This window comes from Petromyzon marinus, chromosome 55, assembly GCF_048934315.1.
Source record: "Petromyzon marinus isolate PM22_M1 ecotype Great Lakes invasive population chromosome 55, UKy_Petmar_22M1.pri1.0, whole genome shotgun sequence".
Taxonomy (NCBI): Eukaryota; Metazoa; Chordata; class Hyperoartia; order Petromyzontiformes; family Petromyzontidae; genus Petromyzon; species Petromyzon marinus.
Genome location: NC_133721.1, coordinates 3,472,018 through 3,498,354, shown reverse-complemented (window position 1 = coordinate 3,498,354; position 26,337 = coordinate 3,472,018). Strand labels below are relative to the sequence as shown.

The 26,337-nt window shown below is 56.2% G+C and overlaps 1 protein-coding gene across 2 annotated transcripts in view; it reads right to left on the bottom strand.

The window, feature by feature from the left end:
* Positions 1-26,024, bottom strand: part of LOC116937582 (unconventional myosin-XVI-like) — a 165,170-nt gene extending 139,146 nt beyond the window's left edge. Inside the window, exon 1 of one of the 2 annotated variants that reach the window (XM_076052242.1) lies at positions 25,367-26,024. The gene's annotated coding sequence lies outside the window, so the exon portion shown is untranslated. Of the gene's footprint in view, positions 1-22,584; positions 23,149-25,366 lie in introns of those variants that run through there. The other variant, XM_076052241.1, reaches the window with a different exon arrangement.
* Between the last annotated feature and the right edge of the window lie 313 nt (positions 26,025-26,337).

The window sequence follows — 26,337 nt, the reverse complement described above, 5'->3', positions numbered from 1 at the left end:
CAGACTCACACCTACCCAGACTCGCCCCTACCCAGACTCGCTCCTTCCCAGACTCACACCTACCCAGACTCACTCCTACCCAGACTCGCTCTTACCCAGACGCACTCCTACCCAGACTCGCTCCTACCAGACTCGCTCCTTCCCAGACTCGCTCCTTCCCAGACTCACTCCTACCCAGACTCGCTCCTACCAGACTCGCTCCTACCCAGACTCGCACCTACCCAGACTCACTCCTTCCCAGACTCACACCTACCCGACTCACACCTACCCGACTCGCTCCTACCCAGACTCGCTCCTTCCCAGACTCGCACCTACCCAGACTCGCACCTACCCAGACTCGCTCTTACCCAGACTTGCTCTTACCCAGACTCGCTCCTACCAGACTCGCTCCTACCCAGACTCGCTCATACCCAGACTCGCTCTTTCCCAGACTCGCTCCTACCCAGACTCGCTCCTACCAGACTTGCTCCTACCCAGACTCGCTCCTATCCAGACTCACTCCTTCCCAGACTCACACCTACCCAGACACGCACCTACCCAGACTCGCTCCTACCCAGACTCGCTCCTACCTGACTCGCTCCTACCCAGACTCGCTCCTTCCCAGACTCGCTCCTACCCAGACTCGCACCTACCCAGACTCGCACCTACCCAGACTCGCTCTTACCCAGACTCGCTCTTACCCAGACTCGCTCCTACCAGACTCGCTCCTACCCAGACTCGCTCATACCCAGACTCGCTCTTTCCCAGACTCGCTCCTACCCAGACTCGCTCCTACCAGACTTGCTCCTACCCAGACTCGCTCCTATCCAGACTCACTCCTTCCCAGACTCACACCTACCCAGACACGCACCTACCCAGACTCGCTCCTACCCAGACTCGCTCCTACCCGACTCGCTCCTAACCAGACTCGCTCCTTCCCAGACTCGCTCCTACCCAGACTCGCTCCTACCCAGACTCGCTCCTACCAGGACTCGCACCTACCCAGACTCGCTCTTACCCAGACTCGCTCCTACCCAGACTCGCTCCTACTCACACTCGCTCCTACCCAGACTCGCTCCTACCCAGACCCGCTCCTACCCAGACTCGCTCCTACCCAGAACCACTCCTTCCCAGACTCACACCTACCCAGTCTCACTTCTACCCGACTCGCTCCTACCCAGACTTGCTCCTTCCCAGACTCGCTCCTTCCCAGACTCGCTCCTACCAGACTCGCTCCTACCCAGACTCACTCCTACCCAGACTCGCTCCTACCCAGACTCGCACCTACCCAGACTCACTCTTACCCAGACTCGCTCCTACCCGACTCGCTCCTACCCAGACTCGCTCCTTCCCAGACTCGCTCCTACCAGAATCGCTCCTACCCAGACTCGCTCCTACCCAGACTCGCTCTTACCCAGACTCGCTCCTACCCAGACTCGCTCTTTCCCAGACTCGCTCCTATCCAGACTCGCTACTACCAGAATCGCTCCTACCCAGACTCGCTCCTACCCAGACTCGCTCCTTCCCAGACTCAAACCTACCCAGACTCGCTCCTACCCGACTCGCTCCTACCCAGACTCGCTCCTTCCCAGACTCGCTCCTTCCCAGACTCGCTCCTACCCAGACTCGCTCCTACCCAGACACGCTCCTACCCAGACTCGCACCTACCCAGACTCACTCTTACCCAGACTCGCTCCTACCCAGACTCACTCCTACCCAGACTCGCTCCTACCCAGACCCGCTCCTACCCAGACTTGCTCCTACCCAGACTCACTCCTTCCCAGACTCACACCTACCCAGACTCGCTCCTACCCGACTCGCTCCTTCCCAGACTCGCTCCTTCCCAGACTCGCTCCTACCAGACTCGCTCCTAACCAGACTCGCGCCTACCCAGACTCGCTCCTACCCAGACTCGCTCTTACCCAGACTCGCTCCTACCCAGACTCGCTCCTACCCAGACTCGCTCCTACACAGACTCGCTCTTTCCCAGACTCGCTCTTACCCAGACTCGCTCTTACCCAGACTCACTCCTACCAGGACTCGCTCCTACCCAGACTCGCTCCTACCCAGACTCGCACCTACCCAAACTCACTCCTACCCAGACTCACTCCTACCCAGACTCGCTCCTACCTAGACTCGCTCCTTCCCAGACGCACACCTACCCAGACACATTCCTACCCAGACTCACTCTTGCCCAGACTCGCTCCTACCCAGACTCGCTCCTTCCCAGACTCACACCTACCCAGACTCGCCCCTACCCAGACTCGCTCCTTCCCAGACTCACACCTACCCAGACTCACTCCTACCCAGACTCGCTCTTACCCAGACGCACTCCTACCCAGACTCGCTCCTACCAGACTCGCTCCTTCCCAGACTCGCTCCTTCCCAGACTCACTCCTACCCAGACTCGCTCCTACCAGACTCGCTCCTACCCAGACTCGCACCTACCCAGACTCACTCCTTCCCAGACTCACACCTACCCGACTCACACCTACCCGACTCGCTCCTACCCAGACTCGCTCCTTCCCAGACTCGCACCTACCCAGACTCGCACCTACCCAGACTCGCTCTTACCCAGACTTGCTCTTACCCAGACTCGCTCCTACCAGACTCGCTCCTACCCAGACTCGCTCATACCCAGACTCGCTCTTTCCCAGACTCGCTCCTACCCAGACTCGCTCCTACCAGACTTGCTCCTACCCAGACTCGCTCCTATCCAGACTCACTCCTTCCCAGACTCACACCTACCCAGACACGCACCTACCCAGACTCGCTCCTACCCAGACTCGCTCCTACCTGACTCGCTCCTACCCAGACTCGCTCCTTCCCAGACTCGCTCCTACCCAGACTCGCACCTACCCAGACTCGCACCTACCCAGACTCGCTCTTACCCAGACTCGCTCTTACCCAGACTCGCTCCTACCAGACTCGCTCCTACCCAGACTCGCTCATACCCAGACTCGCTCTTTCCCAGACTCGCTCCTACCCAGACTCGCTCCTACCAGACTTGCTCCTACCCAGACTCGCTCCTATCCAGACTCACTCCTTCCCAGACTCACACCTACCCAGACACGCACCTACCCAGACTCGCTCCTACCCAGACTCGCTCCTACCCGACTCGCTCCTAACCAGACTCGCTCCTTCCCAGACTCGCTCCTACCCAGACTCGCTCCTACCCAGACTCGCTCCTACCAGGACTCGCACCTACCCAGACTCGCTCTTACCCAGACTCGCTCCTACCCAGACTCGCTCCTACTCACACTCGCTCCTACCCAGACTCGCTCCTACCCAGACCCGCTCCTACCCAGACTCGCTCCTACCCAGAACCACTCCTTCCCAGACTCACACCTACCCAGTCTCACTTCTACCCGACTCGCTCCTACCCAGACTTGCTCCTTCCCAGACTCGCTCCTTCCCAGACTCGCTCCTACCAGACTCGCTCCTACCCAGACTCGCTCCTACCCAGACTCGCACCTACCCAGACTCACTCTTACCCAGACTCACTCTTACCCAGACTCGCTCTTACCCAGACTCGCTCTTACCCAGACCCGCTCCTACCCAGACTCGTTCCTACCAGACTCGCTCCTACCCAGACTCGCTCCTACCCAGACTCGCTCCTACCCAGACTCGCTCTTTCCCAGACTCGCTCCTACCCAGACTCGCTCCTACCCAGACTCGCTCTTTCCCAGACTCGCTCCTACCCAGACTCGCACCTACCCAAACTCACTCCTACCCAAACTCACTCCTACCCAGACTCGCTCATACCCAGACTCACACCTACCCAGACTCACACCTACCCAGACACATTCCTACCCAGACTCACTCCTACCCAGACTCGCTCCTATCCAGACTCGCTCCTTCCCAGACTCACACCTACCCAGACTCGCCCCTACCCAGACGCGCTCCTTCCCAGACTCACACCTACCCAGACTCACTCCTACCCAGACTCGCTAATAACCCAAACGCACTCCTACCCAGACTCGCTCCTACCCGACTCGCTCCTACCCAGACTCGCTCCTTCCCAGACTCGCTCCTACCCAGACTCGCTCCTACCCAGACTCGCACCTACCGAGACTCACTCTTACCCAGACTCGCTCCTACCCAGACTCACTCCAACCCAGAGTCGCTCCTAACCAGACTCGCTCCTAACCAGACTCGCTCCTACACAGACTCGCTCCTACCCAGACTCACCCCTACCCAGACTCGCTCTTTCCCAGACTCGCTCCTTCCCAGACTCGCCCCTACCCAGACTCGCCCCTACCCAGACTCGCCCCTACCCAGACTCGCTCCTACCCAGACTCACACCTACCCAGACTCGCTCCTACCCAGGCTCACTCCTACCCAGACTCACTCCTACCCAGACTCGCTCCTACCCAGACTCGCACCTACCCAGACTCACTCTTACCCAGACTCGCTCCTACCCGACTCGCTCCTACCCAGACTCGCTCCTTCCCAGACTCGCTCCTACCAGACTCGCTCCTACCCAGACTCGCTCCTACCCAGACTCGCACCTACCCAGACTCACTCTTAACCAGACTCGCTCCTACCCAGACTCACTCCTACCCAGACTCGCTCCTACCCAGACTCGCACCTACCCAGACTCGCACCTACCCAGACTCGCTCTTACCCAGACTTGCTCTTACCCAGACTCGCTCCTACCAGACTCGCTCCTACCCAGACTCGCTCTTTCCCAGACTCGCTCCTACCCAGACCCGCTCCTACCCAGACTCGCTCCTACCCAGACTCGCTCCTTCCCAGACTCGCTCCTACCCAGACACATTCCTACCCAGACTCACTCCTACCCAGACTCACTCCTACCCAGACTCGCTCTTACCCAAACGCACTCCTACCCAGACTCGCTCCTACCAGACTCGCTCCTTCCCAGACTCGCTCCTTCCCAGACTCGCTCCTTCCCAGACTCGCTCCTACCCAGACTCGCTCCTACCAGACTTGCTCCTACCCAGACTCGCTCCTATCCAGACTCACTCCTTCCCAAACTCGCACCTACCCAGACACACACCTACCCAGACTCGCTCCTACCCAGACTCGCTCCTACCCGACTCGCTCCTAACCAGACTCGCTCCTTCCCAGACTCGCTCCTACCCAGACTCGCTCCTACCCAGACTCGCTCCTACCAGGACTCGCACCTACCCAGACTTGCTCTTACCCAGACTCGCTCCTACCCAGACTCGCTCCTACCCACACTCGCTCCTACCCAGACTCGCTCCTACCCAGACCCGCTCCTACCCAGACTCGCTCCTACCCAGAATCACTCCTTCCCAGACTCACACCTACCCAGGCTCACTTCTACCCGACTCGCTCCTACCCAGACTCGCTCCTTCCCAGACTCGCTCCTTCCCAGACTCGCTCCTACCAGACTCGCTCCTACCCAGACTCGCTCCTACCCAGACTCGCTCCTACCCAGACTCGCACCTACCCAGACTCACTCTTACCCAGACTCACTCTTACCCAGACTCGATCTTACCCAGACCCGCTCCTACCCAGACTCGCTCCTACCAGACTCGCTCCTACCCAGACTCGCTCCTACCCAGACTCGCTCTTTCCCAGACTCGCTCCTACCCAGACTCGCTCCTACCCAGACTCGCTCTTTCCCAGACTCGCTCCTACCCAGACTCGCACCTACCCAAACTCACTCCTACCCAAACTCACTCCTACCCAGACTCGCTCATACCCAGACTCACACCTACCCAGACTCACACCTACCCAGACACATTCCTACCCAGACTCACTCCTACCCAGACTCGCTCCTATCCAGACTCGCTCCTTCCCAGACTCACACCTACCCAGACTCGCCCCTACCCAGACGCGCTCCTTCCCAGACTCACACCTACCCAGACTCACTCCTACCCAGACTCGCTAATAACCCAAACGCACTCCTACCCAGACTCGCTCCTACCCGACTCGCTCCTACCCAGACTCGCTCCTTCCCAGACTCGCTCCTACCCAGACTCGATCCTACCCAGACTCGCACCTACCGAGACTCACTCTTACCCAGACTCGCTCCTACCCAGACTCACTCCAACCCAGAGTCGCTCCTAACCAGACTCGCTCCTAACCAGACTCGCTCCTACACAGACTCGCTCCTACCCAGACTCACCCCTACCCAGACTCGCTCTTTCCCAGACTCGCCCCTACCCAGACTCGCCCCTACCCAGACTCGCCCCTACCCAGACTCGCTCCTACCCAGACTCACACCTACCCAGACTCGCTCCTACCCAGGCTCACTCCTACCCAGACTCACTCCTACCCAGACTCGCTCCTACCCAGACTCGCACCTACCCAGACTCACTCTTACCCAGACTCGCTCCTACCCGACTCGCTCCTACCCAGACTCGCTCCTTCCCAGACTCGCTCCTACCAGAATCGCTCCTACCCAGACTCGCTCCTACCCAGACTCGCTCTTACCCAGACTTGCTCCTACCCAGACTCGCTCTTTCCCAGACTCGCTCCTATCCAGACTCGCTACTACCAGAATCGCTCCTACCCAGACTCGCTCCTACCCAGACTCGCTCCTTCCCAGACTCAAACCTACCCAGACTCGCTCCTACCCGACTCGCTCCTACCCAGACTCGCTCCTTCCCAGACTCGCTCCTTCCCAGACTCGCTCCTACCCAGACTCGCTCCTACCCAGACACGCTCCTACCCAGACTCGCACCTACCCAGACTCACTCTTACCCAGACTCGCTCCTACCCAGACTCACTCCTACCCAGACTCGCTCCTACCCAGACCCGCTCCTACCCAGACTTGCTCCTACCCAGACTCACTCCTTCCCAGACTCACACCTACCCAGACTCGCTCCTACCCGACTCGCTCCTTCCCAGACTCGCTCCTACCAGACTCGCTCCTAACCAGACTCGCGCCTACCCAGACTCGCTCCTACCCAGACTCGCTCTTACCCAGACTCGCTCCTACCCAGACTCGCTCCTACCCAGACTCGCTCCTACCCAGACTCGCTCCTACACAGACTCGCTCTTTCCCAGACTCGCTCTTACCCAGACTCGCTCTTACCCAGACTCACTCCTACCAGGACTCGCTCCTACCCAGACTCGCTCCTACCCAGACTCGCACCTACCCAAACTCACTCCTACCCAGACTCACTCCTACCCAGACTCGCTCCTACCTAGACTCGCTCCTTCCCAGACGCACACCTACCCAGACACATTCCTACCCAGACTCACTCTTGCCCAGACTCGCTCCTACCCAGACTCGCTCCTTCCCAGACTCACACCTACCCAGACTCGCCCCTACCCAGACTCGCTCCTTCCCAGACTCACACCTACCCAGACTCACTCCTACCCAGACTCGCTCTTACCCAGACGCACTCCTACCCAGACTCGCTCCTACCAGACTCGCTCCTTCCCAGACTCGCTCCTTCCCAGACTCACTCCTACCCAGACTCGCTCCTACCAGACTCGCTCCTACCCAGACTCGCACCTACCCAGACTCACTCCTTCCCAGACTCACACCTACCCGACTCACACCTACCCGACTCGCTCCTACCCAGACTCGCTCCTTCCCAGACTCGCTCCTACCCAGACTCGCACCTACCCAGACTCGCACCTACCCAGACTCGCTCTTACCCAGACTTGCTCTTACCCAGACTCGCTCCTACCAGACTCGCTCCTACCCAGACTCGCTCATACCCAGACTCGCTCTTTCCCAGACTCGCTCCTACCCAGACTCGCTCCTACCAGACTTGCTCCTACCCAGACTCGCTCCTATCCAGACTCACTCCTTCCCAGACTCACACCTACCCAGACACGCACCTACCCAGACTCGCTCCTACCCAGACTCGCTCCTACCTGACTCGCTCCTACCCAGACTCGCTCCTTCCCAGACTCGCTCCTACCCAGACTCGCACCTACCCAGACTCGCACCTACCCAGACTCGCTCTTACCCAGACTCGCTCTTACCCAGACTCGCTCCTACCAGACTCGCTCCTACCCAGACTCGCTCATACCCAGACTCGCTCTTTCCCAGACTCGCTCCTACCCAGACTCGCTCCTACCAGACTTGCTCCTACCCAGACTCGCTCCTATCCAGACTCACTCCTTCCCAGACTCACACCTACCCAGACACGCACCTACCCAGACTCGCTCCTACCCAGACTCGCTCCTACCCGACTCGCTCCTAACCAGACTCGCTCCTTCCCAGACTCGCTCCTACCCAGACTCGCTCCTACCCAGACTCGCTCCTACCAGGACTCGCACCTACCCAGACTCGCTCTTACCCAGACTCGCTCCTACCCAGACTCGCTCCTACTCACACTCGCTCCTACCCAGACTCGCTCCTACCCAGACCCGCTCCTACCCAGACTCGCTCCTACCCAGAACCACTCCTTCCCAGACTCACACCTACCCAGTCTCACTTCTACCCGACTCGCTCCTACCCAGACTTGCTCCTTCCCAGACTCGCTCCTTCCCAGACTCGCTCCTACCAGACTCGCTCCTACCCAGACTCGCTCCTACCCAGACTCGCACCTACCCAGACTCACTCTTACCCAGACTCACTCTTACCCAGACTCGCTCTTACCCAGACTCGCTCTTACCCAGACCCGCTCCTACCCAGACTCGTTCCTACCAGACTCGCTCCTACCCAGACTCGCTCCTACCCAGACTCGCTCCTACCCAGACTCGCTCTTTCCCAGACTCGCTCCTACCCAGACTCGCTCCTACCCAGACTCGCTCTTTCCCAGACTCGCTCCTACCCAGACTCGCACCTACCCAAACTCACTCCTACCCAAACTCACTCCTACCCAGACTCGCTCATACCCAGACTCACACCTACCCAGACTCACACCTACCCAGACACATTCCTACCCAGACTCACTCCTACCCAGACTCGCTCCTATCCAGACTCGCTCCTTCCCAGACTCACACCTACCCAGACTCGCCCCTACCCAGACGCGCTCCTTCCCAGACTCACACCTACCCAGACTCCTACCCAGACTCGCTAATAACCCAAACGCACTCCTACCCAGACTCGCTCCTACCCGACTCGCTCCTACCCAGACTCGCTCCTTCCCAGACTCGCTCCTACCCAGACTCGCTCCTACCCAGACTCGCACCTACCGAGACTCACTCTTACCCAGACTCGCTCCTACCCAGACTCACTCCAACCCAGAGTCGCTCCTAACCAGACTCGCTCCTAACCAGACTCGCTCCTACACAGACTCGCTCCTACCCAGACTCACCCCTACCCAGACTCGCTCTTTCCCAGACTCGCTCCTTCCCAGACTCGCCCCTACCCAGACTCGCCCCTACCCAGACTCGCCCCTACCCAGACTCGCTCCTACCCAGACTCACACCTACCCAGACTCGCTCCTACCCAGGCTCACTCCTACCCAGACTCACTCCTACCCAGACTCGCTCCTACCCAGACTCGCACCTACCCAGACTCACTCTTACCCAGACTCGCTCCTACCCGACTCGCTCCTACCCAGACTCGCTCCTTCCCAGACTCGCTCCTACCAGACTCGCTCCTACCCAGACTCGCTCCTACCCAGACACGCTCCTACCCAGACTCGCACCTACCCAGACTCACTCTTACCCAGACTCGCTCCTACCCAGACTCACTCCTACCCAGACTCGCTCCTACCCAGACCCGCTCCTACCCAGACTTGCTCCTACCCAGACTCACTCCTTCCCAGACTCACACCTACCCAGACTCGCTCCTACCCGACTCGCTCCTTCCCAGACTCGCTCCTTCCCAGACTCGCTCCTACCAGACTCGCTCCTAACCAGACTCGCGCCTACCCAGACTCGCTCCTACCCAGACTCGCTCTTACCCAGACTCGCTCCTACCCAGACTCGCTCCTACCCAGACTCGCTCCTACACAGACTCGCTCTTTCCCAGACTCGCTCTTACCCAGACTCGCTCTTACCCAGACTCACTCCTACCAGGACTCGCTCCTACCCAGACTCGCTCCTACCCAGACTCGCACCTACCCAAACTCACTCCTACCCAGACTCACTCCTACCCAGACTCGCTCCTACCTAGACTCGCTCCTTCCCAGACGCACACCTACCCAGACACATTCCTACCCAGACTCACTCTTGCCCAGACTCGCTCCTACCCAGACTCGCTCCTTCCCAGACTCACACCTACCCAGACTCGCCCCTACCCAGACTCGCTCCTTCCCAGACTCACACCTACCCAGACGCACTCCTACCCAGACTCGCTCTTACCCAGACGCACTCCTACCCAGACTCGCTCCTACCAGACTCGCTCCTTCCCAGACTCGCTCCTTCCCAGACTCACTCCTACCCAGACTCGCTCCTACCAGACTCGCTCCTACCCAGACTCGCACCTACCCAGACTCACTCCTTCCCAGACTCACACCTACCCGACTCACACCTACCCGACTCGCTCCTACCCAGACTCGCTCCTTCCCAGACTCGCTCCTACCCAGACTCGCACCTACCCAGACTCGCACCTACCCAGACTCGCTCTTACCCAGACTCGCTCTTACCCAGACTCGCTCCTACCAGACTCGCTCCTACCCAGACTCGCTCATACCCAGACTCGCTCTTTCCCAGACTCGCTCCTACCCAGACTCGCTCCTACCAGACTTGCTCCTACCCAGACTCGCTCCTATCCAGACTCACTCCTTCCCAGACTCACACCTACCCAGACACGCACCTACCCAGACTCGCTCCTACCCAGACTCGCTCCTACCTGACTCGCTCCTACCCAGACTCGCTCCTTCCCAGACTCGCTCCTACCCAGACTCGCACCTACCCAGACTCGCACCTACCCAGACTCGCTCTTACCCAGACTCGCTCTTACCCAGACTCGCTCCTACCAGACTCGCTCCTACCCAGACTCGCTCATACCCAGACTCGCTCTTTCCCAGACTCGCTCCTACCCAGACTCGCTCCTACCAGACTTGCTCCTACCCAGACTCGCTCCTATCCAGACTCACTCCTTCCCAGACTCACACCTACCCAGACACGCACCTACCCAGACTCGCTCCTACCCAGACTCGCTCCTACCCGACTCGCTCCTAACCAGACTCGCTCCTTCCCAGACACGCTCCTACCCAGACTCGCTCCTACCCAGACTCGCTCCTACCCAGACTCGCTCCTACCAGGACTCGCACCTACCCAGACTCGCTCTTACCCAGACTCGCTCCTACCCAGACTCGCTCCTACTCACACTCGCTCCTACCCAGACTCGCTCCTACCCAGACCCGCTCCTACCCAGACTCGCTCCTACCCAGAACCACTCCTTCCCAGACTCACACCTACCCAGTCTCACTTCTACCCGACTCGCTCCTACCCAGACTTGCTCCTTCCCAGACTCGCTCCTTCCCAGACTCGCTCCTACCAGACTCGCTCCTACCCAGACTCGCTCCTACCCAGACTCGCACCTACCCAGACTCACTCTTACCCAGACTCACTCTTACCCAGACTCGCTCTTACCCAGACTCGCTCTTACCCAGACCCGCTCCTACCCAGACTCGTTCCTACCAGACTCGCTCCTACCCAGACTCGCTCCTACCCAGACTCGCTCTTTCCCAGACTCGCTCCTACCCAGACTCGCTCTTTCCCAGACTCGCTCCTACCCAGACTCGCACCTACCCAAACTCACTCCTACCCAAACTCACTCCTACCCAGACTCGCTCATACCCAGACTCACACCTACCCAGACTCACACCTACCCAGACACATTCCTACCCACTCACTCCTACCCAGACTCGCTCCTATCCAGACTCGCTCCTTCCCAGACTCACACCTACCCAGACTCGCCCCTACCCAGACGCGCTCCTTCCCAGACTCACACCTACCCAGACTCACTCCTACCCAGACTCGCTAATAACCCAAACGCACTCCTACCCAGACTCGCTCCTACCCGACTCGCTCCTACCCAGACTCGCTCCTTCCCAGACTCGCTCCTACCCAGACTCGCTCCTACCCAGACTCGCACCTACCGAGACTCACTCTTACCCAGACTCGCTCCTACCCAGACTCACTCCAACCCAGAGTCGCTCCTAACCAGACTCGCTCCTAACCAGACTCGCTCCTACACAGACTCGCTCCTACCCAGACTCACCCCTACCCAGACTCGCTCTTTCCCAGACTCGCTCCTTCCCAGACTCGCCCCTACCCAGACTCGCCCCTACCCAGACTCGCCCCTACCCAGACTCGCTCCTACCCAGACTCACACCTACCCAGACTCGCTCCTACCCAGGCTCACTCCTACCCAGACTCACTCCTACCCAGACTCGCTCCTACCCAGACTCGCACCTACCCAGACTCACTCTTACCCAGACTCGCTCCTACCCGACTCGCTCCTACCCAGACTCGCTCCTTCCCAGACTCGCTCCTACCAGAATCGCTCCTACCCAGACTCGCTCCTACCCAGACTCGCTCTTACCCAGACTCGCTCCTACCCAGACTCGCTCTTTCCCAGACTCGCTCCTACCCAGACTCGCTCCTACCAGAATCGCTCCTACCCAGACTCGCTCCTACCCAGACTCGCTCCTTCCCAGACTCAAACCTACCCAGACTCGCTCCTACCCGACTCGCTCCTACCCAGACTCGCTCCTTCCCAGACTCGCTCCTTCCCAGACTCGCTCCTACCAGACTCGCTCCTACCCAGACTCGCTCCTACCCAGACACGCTCCTACCCAGACTCGCACCTACCCAGACTCACTCTTACCCAGACTCGCTCCTACCCAGACTCACTCCTACCCAGACTCGCTCCTACCCAGACCCGCTCCTACCCAGACTTGCTCCTACCCAGACTCACTCCTTCCCAGACTCACACCTACCCAGACTCGCTCCTACCCGACTCGCTCCTTCCCAGACTCGCTCCTTCCCAGACTCGCTCCTACCAGACTCGCTCCTAACCAGACTCGCGCCTACCCAGACTCGCTCCTACACAGACTCGCTCCTACCCAGACTCGCTCCTACCCAGACTCGCTCTTTCCCATACTCGCTCTTACCCAGACTCGCTCTTACCCAGACTCGCTCCTACCCAGACTCGCTCCTACCCAGACTCGCACCTACCCAAACTCACTCCTACCCAGACTCACTCCTACCCAGACTCGCTCCTACCTAGACTCGCTCCTTCCCAGACGCACACCTACCCAGACACATTCCTACCCAGACTCACTCTTGCCCAGACTCGCTCCTACCCAGACTCGCTCCTTCCCAGACTCACACCTACCCAGACTCGCCCCTACCCAGACTCGCTCCTTCCCAGACTCACACCTACCCAGACTCACTCCTACCCAGACTCGCTCTTACCTAGACGCACTCCTACCCAGACTCGCTCCTACCAGACTCGCTCCTTCCCAGACTCGCTCCTTCCCAGACTCACTCCTACCCAGACTCGCTCCTACCAGACTCGCTCCTACCCAGACTCGCACCTACCCAGACTCACTCCTTCCCAGACTCACACCTACCCGACTCACACCTACCCGACTCGCTCCTACCCAGACTCGCTCCTTCCCAGACTCGCTCCTAACAGACTCGCTCCTACACAGACTCGCTCCTACCCAGACTCGCTCCTACCCAGACTCGCTCCTACCCAGACTCGCACCTACCCAGACTCACCCTTACCCAGACTCACTCTTACCCAGACTCGCTCCTTCCCAGACTCGCTCTTTCCCAGACTCGCTCCTACCCAGACTCGCTCCTACCCAGACTCGCTCCTACCCAGACTCGCCGCTACCCAGACTCACCCCTACCCAGACTCGCTCTTTCCCAGACTCGCTCCTACCCAGACTCACTCCCACCCAAACTCGCTCCTACCCAGACTCACTCCTACCCAGACTCGCTCCTTCCCAGACTCACACCTACCCAGACTCACTCCTACCCAGACTCGCTCCTACCCAGACTCGCTCCTTCCCAGACTCACACCTACCCAGACTCGCCCCTACCCAGACTCGCTCTTACCCAAACGCACTCCTACCCAGACTCGCTCCTACCAGACTCGCTCCTTCCCAGACTCGCTTCTTCCCAGACTCACTCCTACCCAGACTCGCTCCCACCAGACTCGCTCCTACCCAGACTCACTCCTTCCCAGACTCACACCTACCCGACTCGCTCCTACCCAGACTCGCTCCTTCCCAGACTCGCTCCTACCAGACTCGCTCCTACTCAGACTCGCTCCTACCCAGACTTGCACCTACCCAGACTCACTCTCACCCAGACTCACTCTTACCCAGACTCACTCCTAACCAGACTCGCTCTTTCCCAGACTCGCTCTTTCCCAGACTCTCTCCTACCCAGACTCGCTCCTACCCAGACTCGCTCCTACCCAGACTTGCACCTACCCAGACTCACTCTTACCCAGACTCACTCTTACCCAGACTCGCTCCTACCCAGACTCACTCCTACCCAGACTCGCTCTTTCCCAGACTCGCTCCTACCCAGACTCACTCCTTCCCAGACTCGCTCCTACCCAGACTCGCTCCAACCAGACTCGCTCCTACCCAGACTCACTCCTTCCCAGACTCGCTCCTACCCAGACTGGCTCCTACCAGACTCGCTCCTACCCAGACTCGCTCCTACCCAGACTCACTCCTTCCCAGACTCACACCTACCCGACTCGCTCCTACCCAGACTCGCTCCTTCCCAGACTCGCTCCTACCAGACTCGCTCCTACCCAGACTCGCTCCTACCCAGACTCGCTCCTACCCAGACTTGCACCTACCCAGACTCACTCTTACCCAGACTCACTCTTACCCAGACTCGCTCCTACCCAGACTCACTCCTACCCAGACTCGCTCTTTCCCAGACTCTCTCCTACCCAGACTCGCTCCTACCCAGACTCGCTCCTACCCAGACTCACCCCTACCCAGACTCGCTCTTTCCCAGACTCACTCCTACCCAGACTCACTCCTTCCCAGACTCGCTCCTACCCAGACTGGCTCCTACCAGACTCGCTCCTACCCAGACTCGCTCCTACCCAGACTCACTCCTTCCCAGACTCACACCTACCCGACTCGCTCCTACCCAGACTCGCTCCTTCCCAGACTCGCTCCTACCAGACTCGCTCCTACCCAGACTCGCTCCTACCCAGACTTGCACCTACCCAGACTCACTCTTACCCAGACTCACTCTTACCCAGACTCGCTCCTACCCAGACTCACTCCTACCCAGACTCGCTCTTTCCCAGACTCTCTCCTACCCAGACTCGCTCCTACCCAGACTCGCTCCTACCCAGACTCACCCCTACCCAGACTCGCTCTTTCCCAGACTCACTCCTACCCAGACTCACTCCTACCCAGACTCACTCCTTCCCAGACTCGCTCCTACCCAGACTCACTCCTACCCAGACTCGCTCTTTCCCAGACTCTCTCCTACCCAGACTCGCTCCTACCCAGACTCGCTCCTACCCAGACTCACCCCTACCCAGACTCGCTCTTTCCCAGACTCACTCCTACCCAGACTCACTCCTTCCCAGACTCGCTCCTACCCAGACTCACTCCTACCCAGACTCACACCTACCCAGACTCGCTCCTACCCAGACTCACACCTACCCAGACTCACACCTACCCAGACTCGCTCCTACCCAGACTCGCTCCTACCCAGACTCACTCCTACCCAGACTCACACCTACCCAGACTCGCTCCTACCCAGACTCGCTCCTACCCAGACTCGCACCTACCCAGACTCACACCTACCCAGACTCGCTCCTACCCAGACTCGCTCCTACCCAGACTCGCTCCTACCCAGACTCACTCCTACCCAGACTCACACCTACCCAGACTCGCTCCTACCCAGACTCGCACCTACCCAGACTCGCTCCTACCCAGACTCGCTCCTACCCAGACTCACTCCTACCCAGACTCGCTCCTACCCAGACTCGCTCCTTCCCAGACTCACACCTACCCACTCACACTTACTCAGACTCGCTCCTACCCAGATTCCCTTATCTATCCCATACAGATGGAACCGGTGAGTGAGGTCCACGGTTTTGCTGTTCTGACTTCTCTCGGCGCACCGAAGGTTGACTGGCTCCCCATCGACGCCCAGAGGTACATGTTGCGACAAAAAGGGAGTTTGTCGCAACATTCGTATCGGCGATCCACCAACCTCCACTGCTGCTGCTGCCTCCGGAGGGCTTAGAGGACCACAGGCAGCCAGCGACGTGCAGTTGCATAGCCACCACCGTTCACGCCGCACGAACCGCCTCTATGTGACTCGTCACCCTGACCCCCCTCCCCCCGCATTATAAGCGGACGGTCGGAACTCACGCGTCACAGCCTTAAAACCCCCGTGCGTGTTTGTGTGTGAGAGAGAGGGTCATGTAAAGACGAAGATTACCCCCACCCCACCCACCGTGTAGCCTTAACAGTCTGTTGGGGCAAGTGCTGCTAACGAGCACCCATGAAGGCCGGCACAGCACTCGAAAAGGTGGATGGCCAGCAACGGGCCCGGCCGCCTTTGTCTCCCCAGTGGCGATGTTTTTACACACCGCACCCGATGCACAGTAGAGGCTGAGTCGACCTATGGGAGGAGGCCCAAGAGCGGGTCAGAGAATCGTCACCGGTGTTGGGGAATCGAACTGGGGCTGCCGGGTACGGAGCGCAGCGTGCTCACCGTGACGCCATCGCTCCCCACACACGTACACACACACGTGTACACACACACACACGTACACACACACCCCAAATCCTCTTCAGCCAGCCCTCGTGATCCTGACCCCGCGTTACAAGCAGAAATTCAGAACTCCCTCATCACGGCTTGCAACCCGTGCCAGTGTGTGTGTGACCCTCTGACACACACACACTGGCACAGGTACTCGGTGAGGCTCACGCAGCCCACGCTCACCCTCCCCCCCAGCTCGCTGAGGTCGCGTGTGGTTGAGATGACACGGGTTGAGGCTTGCTGATGTCACCCAGACAGGCGGAGGCAGCACGCGGCGACTTGTCCCGTCTACAGCCAACCCCCGCCTCTCTCCCTCTCCCCCTCGCTTTCTCACTGCTCACAGCTCTCACACACCTGCAATACATGTCTCACTCACGTACATACCACACACACCTGCAATACATGTCTCACTCACGTACATACCACACACACACACACACCTGCAATACATGTCTCACTCACGTACATACCACACACACACACACCTGCAATACATGTCTCACTCACGTACATACCACACACACACCTGCAATACATGTCTCACTCACGTACATACCACACACACCTGCAATACATGTTTCACTCACGTACATACCACACACACACACACCTGCAATACATGTCTCACTCAGGTACATACCACACACACACACCTGCAATACATGTCTCACGTACATACCACACACACACACCTGCAATACATGTGTAGAGGTGTTACGGCTGGGTGACACGCAGTTGTAGGGCGGTGGCCACAAACACGTCCGCTACGGCCACCACCCTGGGGGGCTGTGGGGGATGCTGTGATCCCTCCCAGCCCCGCCCCTCAGAGAGGGACAGTATAAAAGGTGGGACCCGGAGAGCTGAGAGGCAGTTCGACTCAAGCAAGATGAAGAGCCAGTGAAGAACGAAGACCGACTAGCTATACCCTGGAACTCCTTTGGCCCGCTGCCCTTCTGAGGGCCGGGCAAGGCAAGCCAGGGTGTGACACCAGAGCCGCGAGGGCCGATGTCCTTCTGAGGGCCGGACTCGTGGGGCTGGTGGTCGGGCCCTGCGCCGAAGCTGGGCCAGGTCAGACAGCCTCCTGAGAGAGGACCAGGATAGAGGGAACCAGGGAGCCAGCGTGGGCTAAAGCTCGGGGAACGTTCCCTCTGTAGAGTACGGGTGAAGAGGCCGTTACCTCTTCAAGTATCAGATTCGCCACTGTAATTAAAGCGTCTGTAATAAATACGTGTTGCCTCCAATGAACAGTCTCCGGCGTCATTAAGGCCACAACACATGTCTCACTCACATACATACCACACACACACACACACCTGCAATACATGTCTCACTGACGTACACACACATCTGTCTTACACACACTGCACTCAGACACCTGTCACACACACGCACACCTGTCACACACACACCTGCAATGTATGTCTCACTCACGTACACCTCACTCACACACCTGTCACACAACCACACCTGTCATACACCTGTCATACACCTGTCACATACCTACACCTGTCACTTCCCTACACCTTTCACACACCCCACTGACACACCTGTCACACACCCCACTCATACACCTATCACACACACACACCTATCACACACACACACACTTGTCATACATCTGTCACACGTTACGCACTCCACTCACATACTTGTCACACACCTGTCACACACATACATACCCCCTATCACACACACAACACACCTGTCACACACACACACCTGTCATAGAAGCCACTCACACCACATCTATATACAAGACAAAGATCCACCGTATAGGCATAACAGACTTTTGGGGCAAGTGCTGTTAGCGAGCACCTATGAAGGCCGATACGGTACACGAGAGGGTGGGTGGCCAGCACCACGCCGGGCTGCCTTTGTCTCCCCAGTGGCGATGTTTACTAGGGGAGGCCCAGGACCGGTTCGAATAATCGTCACTGGTGTTGGCCGAGAGCGGGAATCGAACTCGGGCCGCCGGGTTCGCAGTGCAGCGCGCTAATCACTACACATACACAGCATTTCTACACACCTGCCACACATACGTATGTAAGGGTGAGTGTGTGAGTGAGTGGTGTGTGAGCGGTGTGTGAGTAATGTTTGTGGGTGGTAAATAAGTGGTGTGCGAGTGGTGTGTGTGTGGTGTATGTGGGTGTTGTATCAGTGGTGTGTGTGTGAGTGGTGTGTGTGAGTGGTGTGCGAGTGGTGTGTGTGAGTGGTGTGCTAGTGGTGTGTGTGAGTGGTGTGCTAGTAGTGTGTGTGAGTGGTGTGCTAGTGGTGTGTGTGAGTGGTGTATGAGTGGTGTATGAGTGGTCTGTGTGAGTGGTGTGTGTGAGTGGTGTGTGTGTGGTGTGTGTGTGGTGTATGAGTGGTGTGTGTGTGAGTGGTGTGTGTGTGAGTGGTGTGCGAGTGGTGTGCGAGTGGTGTGCGAGTGGTGTGTGTGAGTGGTGTGCTAGTGGTGTATGAGTGGTGTATGAGTGGTCTATGAGTGGTCTGTGTGAGTGGTGTGTGTGAGTGGTGTGTGTGTGGTGTGTGAGTGGTCTGTGTGAGTGGTGTGTGTGAGTGGTGTGTGTGAGTGGTGTGTGTGTGGTGTATGAGTGGTGTGTGAGTGGTGTGTGTGAGTGGTGTGTGGGTGGTGTATGAGTGGTGTGTGAGTGGTCTGTGTGAGTGGTGTGTGTGAGTGGTGTGTGTGTGGTGTGTGTGTGGTGTATGAGTGGTGTGTGAGTGGTGTGTGTGAGTGGTGTGTGGGTGGTGTATGAGTGGTGTGAGTGGTGTGTGTGAGTGGTGTGTGTGGGTGGTGTGTGTGTGAGGTGTGTGAGTGGTGTGTGTGTGAGTGGTGTGTGGGTGGTGTATGAGTGGTGTGTGTGAGTGGTGTATGTGAGTGATGTGTGTGAGTGGTGTATGTGAGTGGGGTGTGTGAGTGGTGTGTGAGTGGTGTATATGAGTGGTGTGTGTGAGTGATGTGTGTGGGTGGTGTATGAGTGGTGTGTGTGAGTGGTGTGTGTGGGTGGTGTATGAGTGGTGTGTGTGAGTGGAGTGTGTGGGTGGTGTGTAAGTGGTGTATGTGAGTGGTGTGTGTGAGTGGTGTATGAGTGGTGTGTGGGAGTGGTATGTGTGGGTGGTGTGTGTGAGTGGTGTGTGTGAGTGGTGTGTGTGGGTGGTGTATGTGAGTGGTGTATGTGAGTGGTGTGTGTGAGTGATGTGTGTGGGTGGTGTGTGAGTGGTGTATGTGAGTGGTGTATGAGTAGTGTGTGTGAGTGATGTGTGTGGGTGGTGTGTGAGTGGTGTGTGTGAGTGGTGTATGTGAGTGGTGTGTGTGAGTGGTGTAAGTGGTATGTGTGAGTGGTGTGAGTGAGTGGTGTGTGTGGGTGGTGTATGTGAGTGGGTGTGTGAGTGGTGTAAGTGGTATGTGTGAGTGGTGTGAGTAAGTGGTGTGTGTGGGTGGTGTGTGTGGTGTATGTGAGTGGTGTGTGTGAGTGATGTGTGTGGGTGGTGTGTGTGAGTGGTGTGTGAGTGGTGTATGTGAGTGGTGTATGTGAGTGGTGTATGAGTAGTGTGTGTGAGTGGTGTATGTGAGTGGTATATGTGAGTGGTGTGTGTGAGTGGTGTGTGTGAGTGATGTGTGTGGGTGGTGTATGTGGGTGGTGTATGTGAGTGGTGTATGTGAGTGATGTGTGTGGGTGGTATATGTGAGTGGGTATGTGAGTGGTGTAAGTGGTATGTGTGAGTGGTGTGAGTGAGTGGTGTGTGTGGGTGGTGTGTGTGGGTGGTGTATGTGAGTGGTGTGTGTGTGTGAGTGATGTGTGTGGGTGGTGTGTGTGAGTGGTGTATGTGAGTGGTGTATGAGTAGTGAGTGTGAGTGATGTGTGTGTGTGGTGTGTGAGTGGTGTATGTGAGTGGTGTATGAGTAGTGTGTGTGAGTGATGTGTGTGGGTGGTGTGTGAGTGGTGTATGTGAGTGGTGTGTGTGAGTGGTGTGTGTGAGTGATGTGTGTGGGTCGTGTATGTGAGTGGCGTATGTGAGTGATGTGTGTGGGTGGTGTATGTGAGTGGGTGTGTGAGTGGTGTAAGTGGTATGTGTGAGTGGTGTGAGTAAGTGGTGTGTGTGGGTGGTGTGTGTGGGTGTTGTATGTCAGTGGTGTGTGTGAGTGATGTGTGTGGGTGGTGTGTGTGAGTGGTGTATGAGTAGTGTGTGTGAGTGATGTGTGTGAGTGGTGTATGTGAGTGGTGTATGTGAGTGGTGTGTGTGAGTGGTGTGTGTGAGTGGTGTGTGTGAGTGATGTGTGTGGGTGGTGTATATGAGTGGTGTATGTGAGTGATGTGTGTGGGTGGTATATGTGAGTGGGTGTGTGAGTGGTGTAAGTGGTATGTGTGAGTGGTGTGAGTGAGTGGTGTGTGTGGGTGGTGTGTGTGGGTGGTGTATGAGTAGTGTGTGTGAGTGATGTGTGTGAGTGGTGTGTCAGTGGTGTATATGAGTGGTGTGTGAGTGGTGTATATGAGTGGTGTATGAGTAGTGTGTGTGAGTGATGTGTGTGGGTGGTGTGTGAGTGGTGTATGTGAGTGGTGTGTGTGAGTGGTGTGAGTGAGTGGTGTGTGTGGGTGGTGTGTGTGGGTGGTGTGTGTGAGTGGTGTGTGTGAGTGATGTGTGTGAGTGGTGTGTGTGAGTGGTGTGTGAGTGGTGTATGTGAGTGGTGTATGTGAGTGGTGTGTGTGAGTGATGTGTGTGGGTGGTGTGTGAGTGGTGTATGTGAGTGGTGTGTGTGAGTGGTGTGTGTGAGTGATGTGTGTGGGTGGTGTATGTGAGTGGTGTATGTGAGTGATGTGTGTGGGTGGTGTATGTGAGTGGGTGTGTGAGTGGTGTAAGTGGTATGTGTGAGTGGCGTGACTGAGTGGTGTGTGTGGGTGGTGTGTGTGGGTGGTGTATGTGAGTGGTGTGTGTGAGTGATGTGTGTGGGTGGTGTGTGTGAGTGGTGTGTGAGTGGTGTATGTGAGTGGTGTATGAGTAGTGTGTGTGAGTAATGTGTGTGGGTGGTGTGTGAGTGGTGTATGTGAGTGGTGTGTGTGAGTGGTGTGTGTGAGTGGTGTGTGTGAGTGATGTGTGTGAGTGATGTGTGTGGGTGGTGTATGTGAGTGGTGTATGTGAGTGGTGTGTGTGAGTGGTGTGTGTGAGTGGTGTGTGTGAGTGGTGTGTGTGAGTGATGTGTGTGGGTGGTGTATGTGAGTGGTGTATGTGAGTGATGTATGTGAGTGGTGTATGTGAGTGGTGTGTGTGAGTGGTGTGTGTGAGTGATGCATGTGAGTGGTGTATGTGTAGTGTGTGTGAGTGATGTGTGTGGGTGGTGTGTGAGTGGTGTGTGTGAGTGGTGTGTGTGAGTGGTGTGAGTGGTGTGTGTGGGTGGTGTGTGTGAGTGGTGTGAGTGGTGTGTGTGAGTGGTGTGTGTGTGAGTGATGTGTGTGGGTGGTGTGTGAGTGGTGTGTGTGAGTGGTGTATGAGTGGTGTATGTGAGTGATGTGTGTGGGTGGTATGTGAGTGGTGTGTGTGGGTGGTGTATGAGTGGTGTGTGTGAGTGGTGTGTGAGTGATGTGTGATATAGTGATGTGCGAGTGATTGTGTGATGTGATGTGTGTTATAGTGATTGTGTGAGTGATGTGTGTTATAGTGGTGTGTGAGTGATTGTGTGAGTGATGTGTGTTATAGTGGTGTGTGCCCCACGCTCACACATACGCACACCGGAAGCAGCAGCAACAACAACATCACCACTACGTGGCCTGATCCAAACAGATCTCCTGTCAGAGCCTCGAAACCTCCGGGACGTCACATCGACATCACCACCGCGATCACCACCGCCATCATCGTCAACATCATCATCATCATGATGACAACGCGAGGGCAGACCGAGTAACTCGCCCCAGTCGTGTCCCGACTCACCCGACGCATCTTCGGCGAGCACAGCTGGCCGCCGCGTAGGATGCGAAAGCGACTTACCGGCGGAACGGGGACTGACTCCTCCTCACTCGACTCTCGCAGCCTCACGCGGAGTCGTCATTCCGCCCACAGCACGGCGGAGTGCATGGAGAGGAGAGCGGAAGAGTACAGGTGAGCTGTACAGGTGAGCTGTGCAAGGAGAGTACAGGTGAGGTGTACAGGGAGAGTACAGGCGAGCTGTACAGGGAGAGTACAGGCGAGCTGTACAGGCGAGCCGTACAGGGAGAATACAGGTGAGCTGTACAGGGAGAGTACAGGTTAGCTGTACAGGGAGAGTACAGGCGAGCTGTACAGGTGTGTGTGTGTGTAGGGGAGAGTACAGGTGTGTGTGTGTAGGGAAGAGTACAGACACAAGGAAGCGTACAGGGAGAGTAGGAAAAGTACAGGGAGAGGAAGCGAGTGGGAGAGAAAGAGTGCGGGGAGTGTGTGGAGGTGTGAATGGCTGGCACAGGAAGAAGTGGGGAGAGTTCGGGGGAGAGTTCGGGGGAGAGTACAGCGACAGCGTCTCCCTCCCTCTCTCCGGAAACACTTGGCGGTGGCGGGAGGAGGAGGGAGGGGCAATAGAGGCAGGTGGAGGAGGAGGAGTCGGGGGGAGGTGGAGCAGCAGGTGCAGTGGTGGCACTATGAGTGTGGGGAGTGAGTGAGTGTGGGGAGTGAGTGTGTGTGTGGAGAGTGAGTGTGTGTGGAGAGTGAGTGTGTGTGGAGAGTGTTGTATATCAGGGTATTGAAAATTTGAATGAAAATAATAAAAATTTAATGAAATTTTAAAAAATGCGTAATTATGCGTATAAATTATGCTAATTTGAGACACAAACGTTTTAATGTATGCGAATGCGTGCGGTTATGCTAATGTACGCAGTTATGATAATTGGGCCCTGCCTCACTGACGAGGGTCGTATTATCAATCGGGATAAGACAATTAATCGTATGAAGTTATGCAGGTGTGCTGTAAGTACGCCGGATTAAACTCGGCTTCGTTGCCTAGGTTCGTATTATCGATCGCTATAATACAATTATTTTGGCTTTAACATTTACTGATTATGTATTAGTGTGTTTATCTCAGGTCTCCAAATTCAAATCTCAACGCATGATACAGTTCTTATAAACAAGACTATTATGCATGAACTCAGGAAAGAAACACTCAAACACTTCTGTGTTAAATTTTGATTTAAAGCTTTCGTGACTGCAGTAATTCATATTCTTTGTTTTTTCGGTAAAGTCACGTTGAAGGGAAACAACAAAATAATAAAATATATATAAAACAATAAAAAATTCTCACGACGTTTCGACCATAACTCAAACGGTCATCTTCAGGTGTGTTGGTTTGCATAAATGTATTTTTAAACGGCGCATTTATTTATTTATTTATAATAAAAAAAAACGTTAGCGCCATGCGCAACGATTTAGCAGTTTATTTAGGACTAGTCCATCTATATTCTGAAAAGAGGAGGGGGGAGACGAAATTTTTTATAATGTATGCTGTCTGAAAGCCACTGTAAGCATGAACAATCAATTAAGACCTGAAATGGTTTATCAAATCTTTCCAATGATTGCTAAGATAGAATCCATCTTCTCGGTTGAAATTGTATCTGTGCTTGTATATGTGGATAGCCTCATGAACGAATCTCTCATGGAAGCCAGATGGCTTACAAAGAACCTCTGTCTTGGAAAAGTCAATGGCATGTGAGCCTACTGAATTAGAACAATGATCTGCCACGGCCGAGGTGTTGGTCCTACCGTGTTTAAGGTCTGCTTTGTGTTCACGAATGCGGTCCGAGACATGGCGTTTGGTTTCTCCAATGTAACTACTACCACAGAGGCAAATTAGTTTGTAGACACCAGGGTATTGTATGTCCGGAATCACATCTTTTACAGACGGAACCAGATCACGGATTTTATGTAATGTGTTGAAACGGACCTGAATCTTGTGTTTATTCAAGATTTTGGAGCTCTTTTTTGTGATCCCCGCAATGTAGGGTAAAGTGATGGTTTTGAAAGGCTCCTCAAGAGGGTTCTTCTTCATGGTTTGAGTGATAGCTTTGCGGATTGTATAGTCGGAGTAACCATTAGCCCTAAGAGCTTGGTGTACGTGCTTGAGTTCACTGCTTATGTGTTCCTGGTCGGATATGCATTGGGCTCTATGATACAGAGTCTTGATGAGAGAATTCTTCTGTGATGGATGGTGGTGAAAAAACTAAGAATATACTTCTGTGTTAAGCAATTTTAATTTCTAAACAAAACCTTAACACTCTAATATGCGATTCCCATGCTTGAAATTGTCAACACAGTACTCCAGGAGATGTTCCCCTCATTGATCCATACGTTTAACCCTCAATGGTCGTTTGTTCACTGGGTAACAGTACAATCGATTATTCCTCAGTACGTGAGCATACACGGCGAGAGGAAAAGTCATTAAAAAAAATCCATGCAACCATATTTATGCGAAGGGCAATAAAGAAACATGTCCCGAAGGCAAGAGTAGTTATCAATTAATTCGTTTGTAAGATTATGCAATTAGAAAGGAAAAAAACGAACGGCTAAAATACTTCTAAATGACCGTGTCCACGTAACTCAATGGGCAGCAATGTTCTTCACGGTCACTTGATATTTAATGCACCACCTTGGGATGGCAACCCTTCTTGAAACACAAAGATACTTTTTGAAACAATCTTATTTGTCCCGATATGCGTGTTGTGTCTTCTTTGCCACTTGTTCAATTCTGTGCGTAAAGCAGACGCCAGGCGATGCGTCGTGAGAGTGTGGGTGTGGGGGAGGGTCATACAAACGGCTTCGTTGCTTTTCTTGCTCGGGGCTTCGGCTTAGCAGCCCGTCCGCTGGCAGATACAGGCTCCTTCCACCGCTGGAGTAGCTGCATCGGCACGTTGCTTATCCTTGAAGATGCTCGATCGCGCTCGTCGCTGGTCCGCTGACGCTCTTGCTCACGGGCGGCTGGTCAGGCTCTTTCCCCTGCTGGATGAGCCGAGTCGGCACAACCCTTGTCCGCTGGCAGCTGGCACCCTTGCTTGGTTGCGCTGGTTGCTCTGGTTGCTCTGGTTGCTCTGGTTGCGCTGGTGGCGCGCTCTCTCCTGCTGGACGATTGCTTTCGCAGCCCGTCCGCTGCTGTTGGTCCTCTGCGATGCTGGCTTGGTCGATGCTTGGCGCTTTCCGCCCTTTCTCGAGGTGGATTGCTTGACGCTGAGAATACTTTCACCGATACTCTGTCTGCCCATGCCGAACTCAGCACAGAGCATCACCTCGCCCCTCTTCTCTGCGATGCACCACACGCATTGTTGATCTCGAGGCCATGCCCCGGGGCTGGCTTGCTGTCCTCTTCCGAGCTGATGGTCGCCGTCTTCTGCCGCTGGTCGCTCTGATGTCGAGCTGTGTTGCTGTTTATATCCGAAAAATCTCCCCTCTGCGCGTCTCTTGCGAGAGGAAAAAAAACAGATGCTTACTCCGTTCTTCTCTCACAAAGGACCGGATTCCTTTGATCTCGCTCTCCATTGTGGGTGTGGGGGTACGTGTGTCCGTGTGTGTGTGTGTGTCATTTATTAAGTCATCGCACATCCGTGGGCACATATGGCCCCTGCAATAAAGAGTAATTTCCCTCGCTCTGGCGTTAAATTCTTTTCTCTCCCGTGCTGTGGGAAGACAAAGACGGCCGGGAGGCTCCCTTCCTATGGAACACAGTTTATCTTGGTTGTGTAAGCTTGACCCATCTCGTCTCATCTCCTCTGGACAACCCTCGGTTTA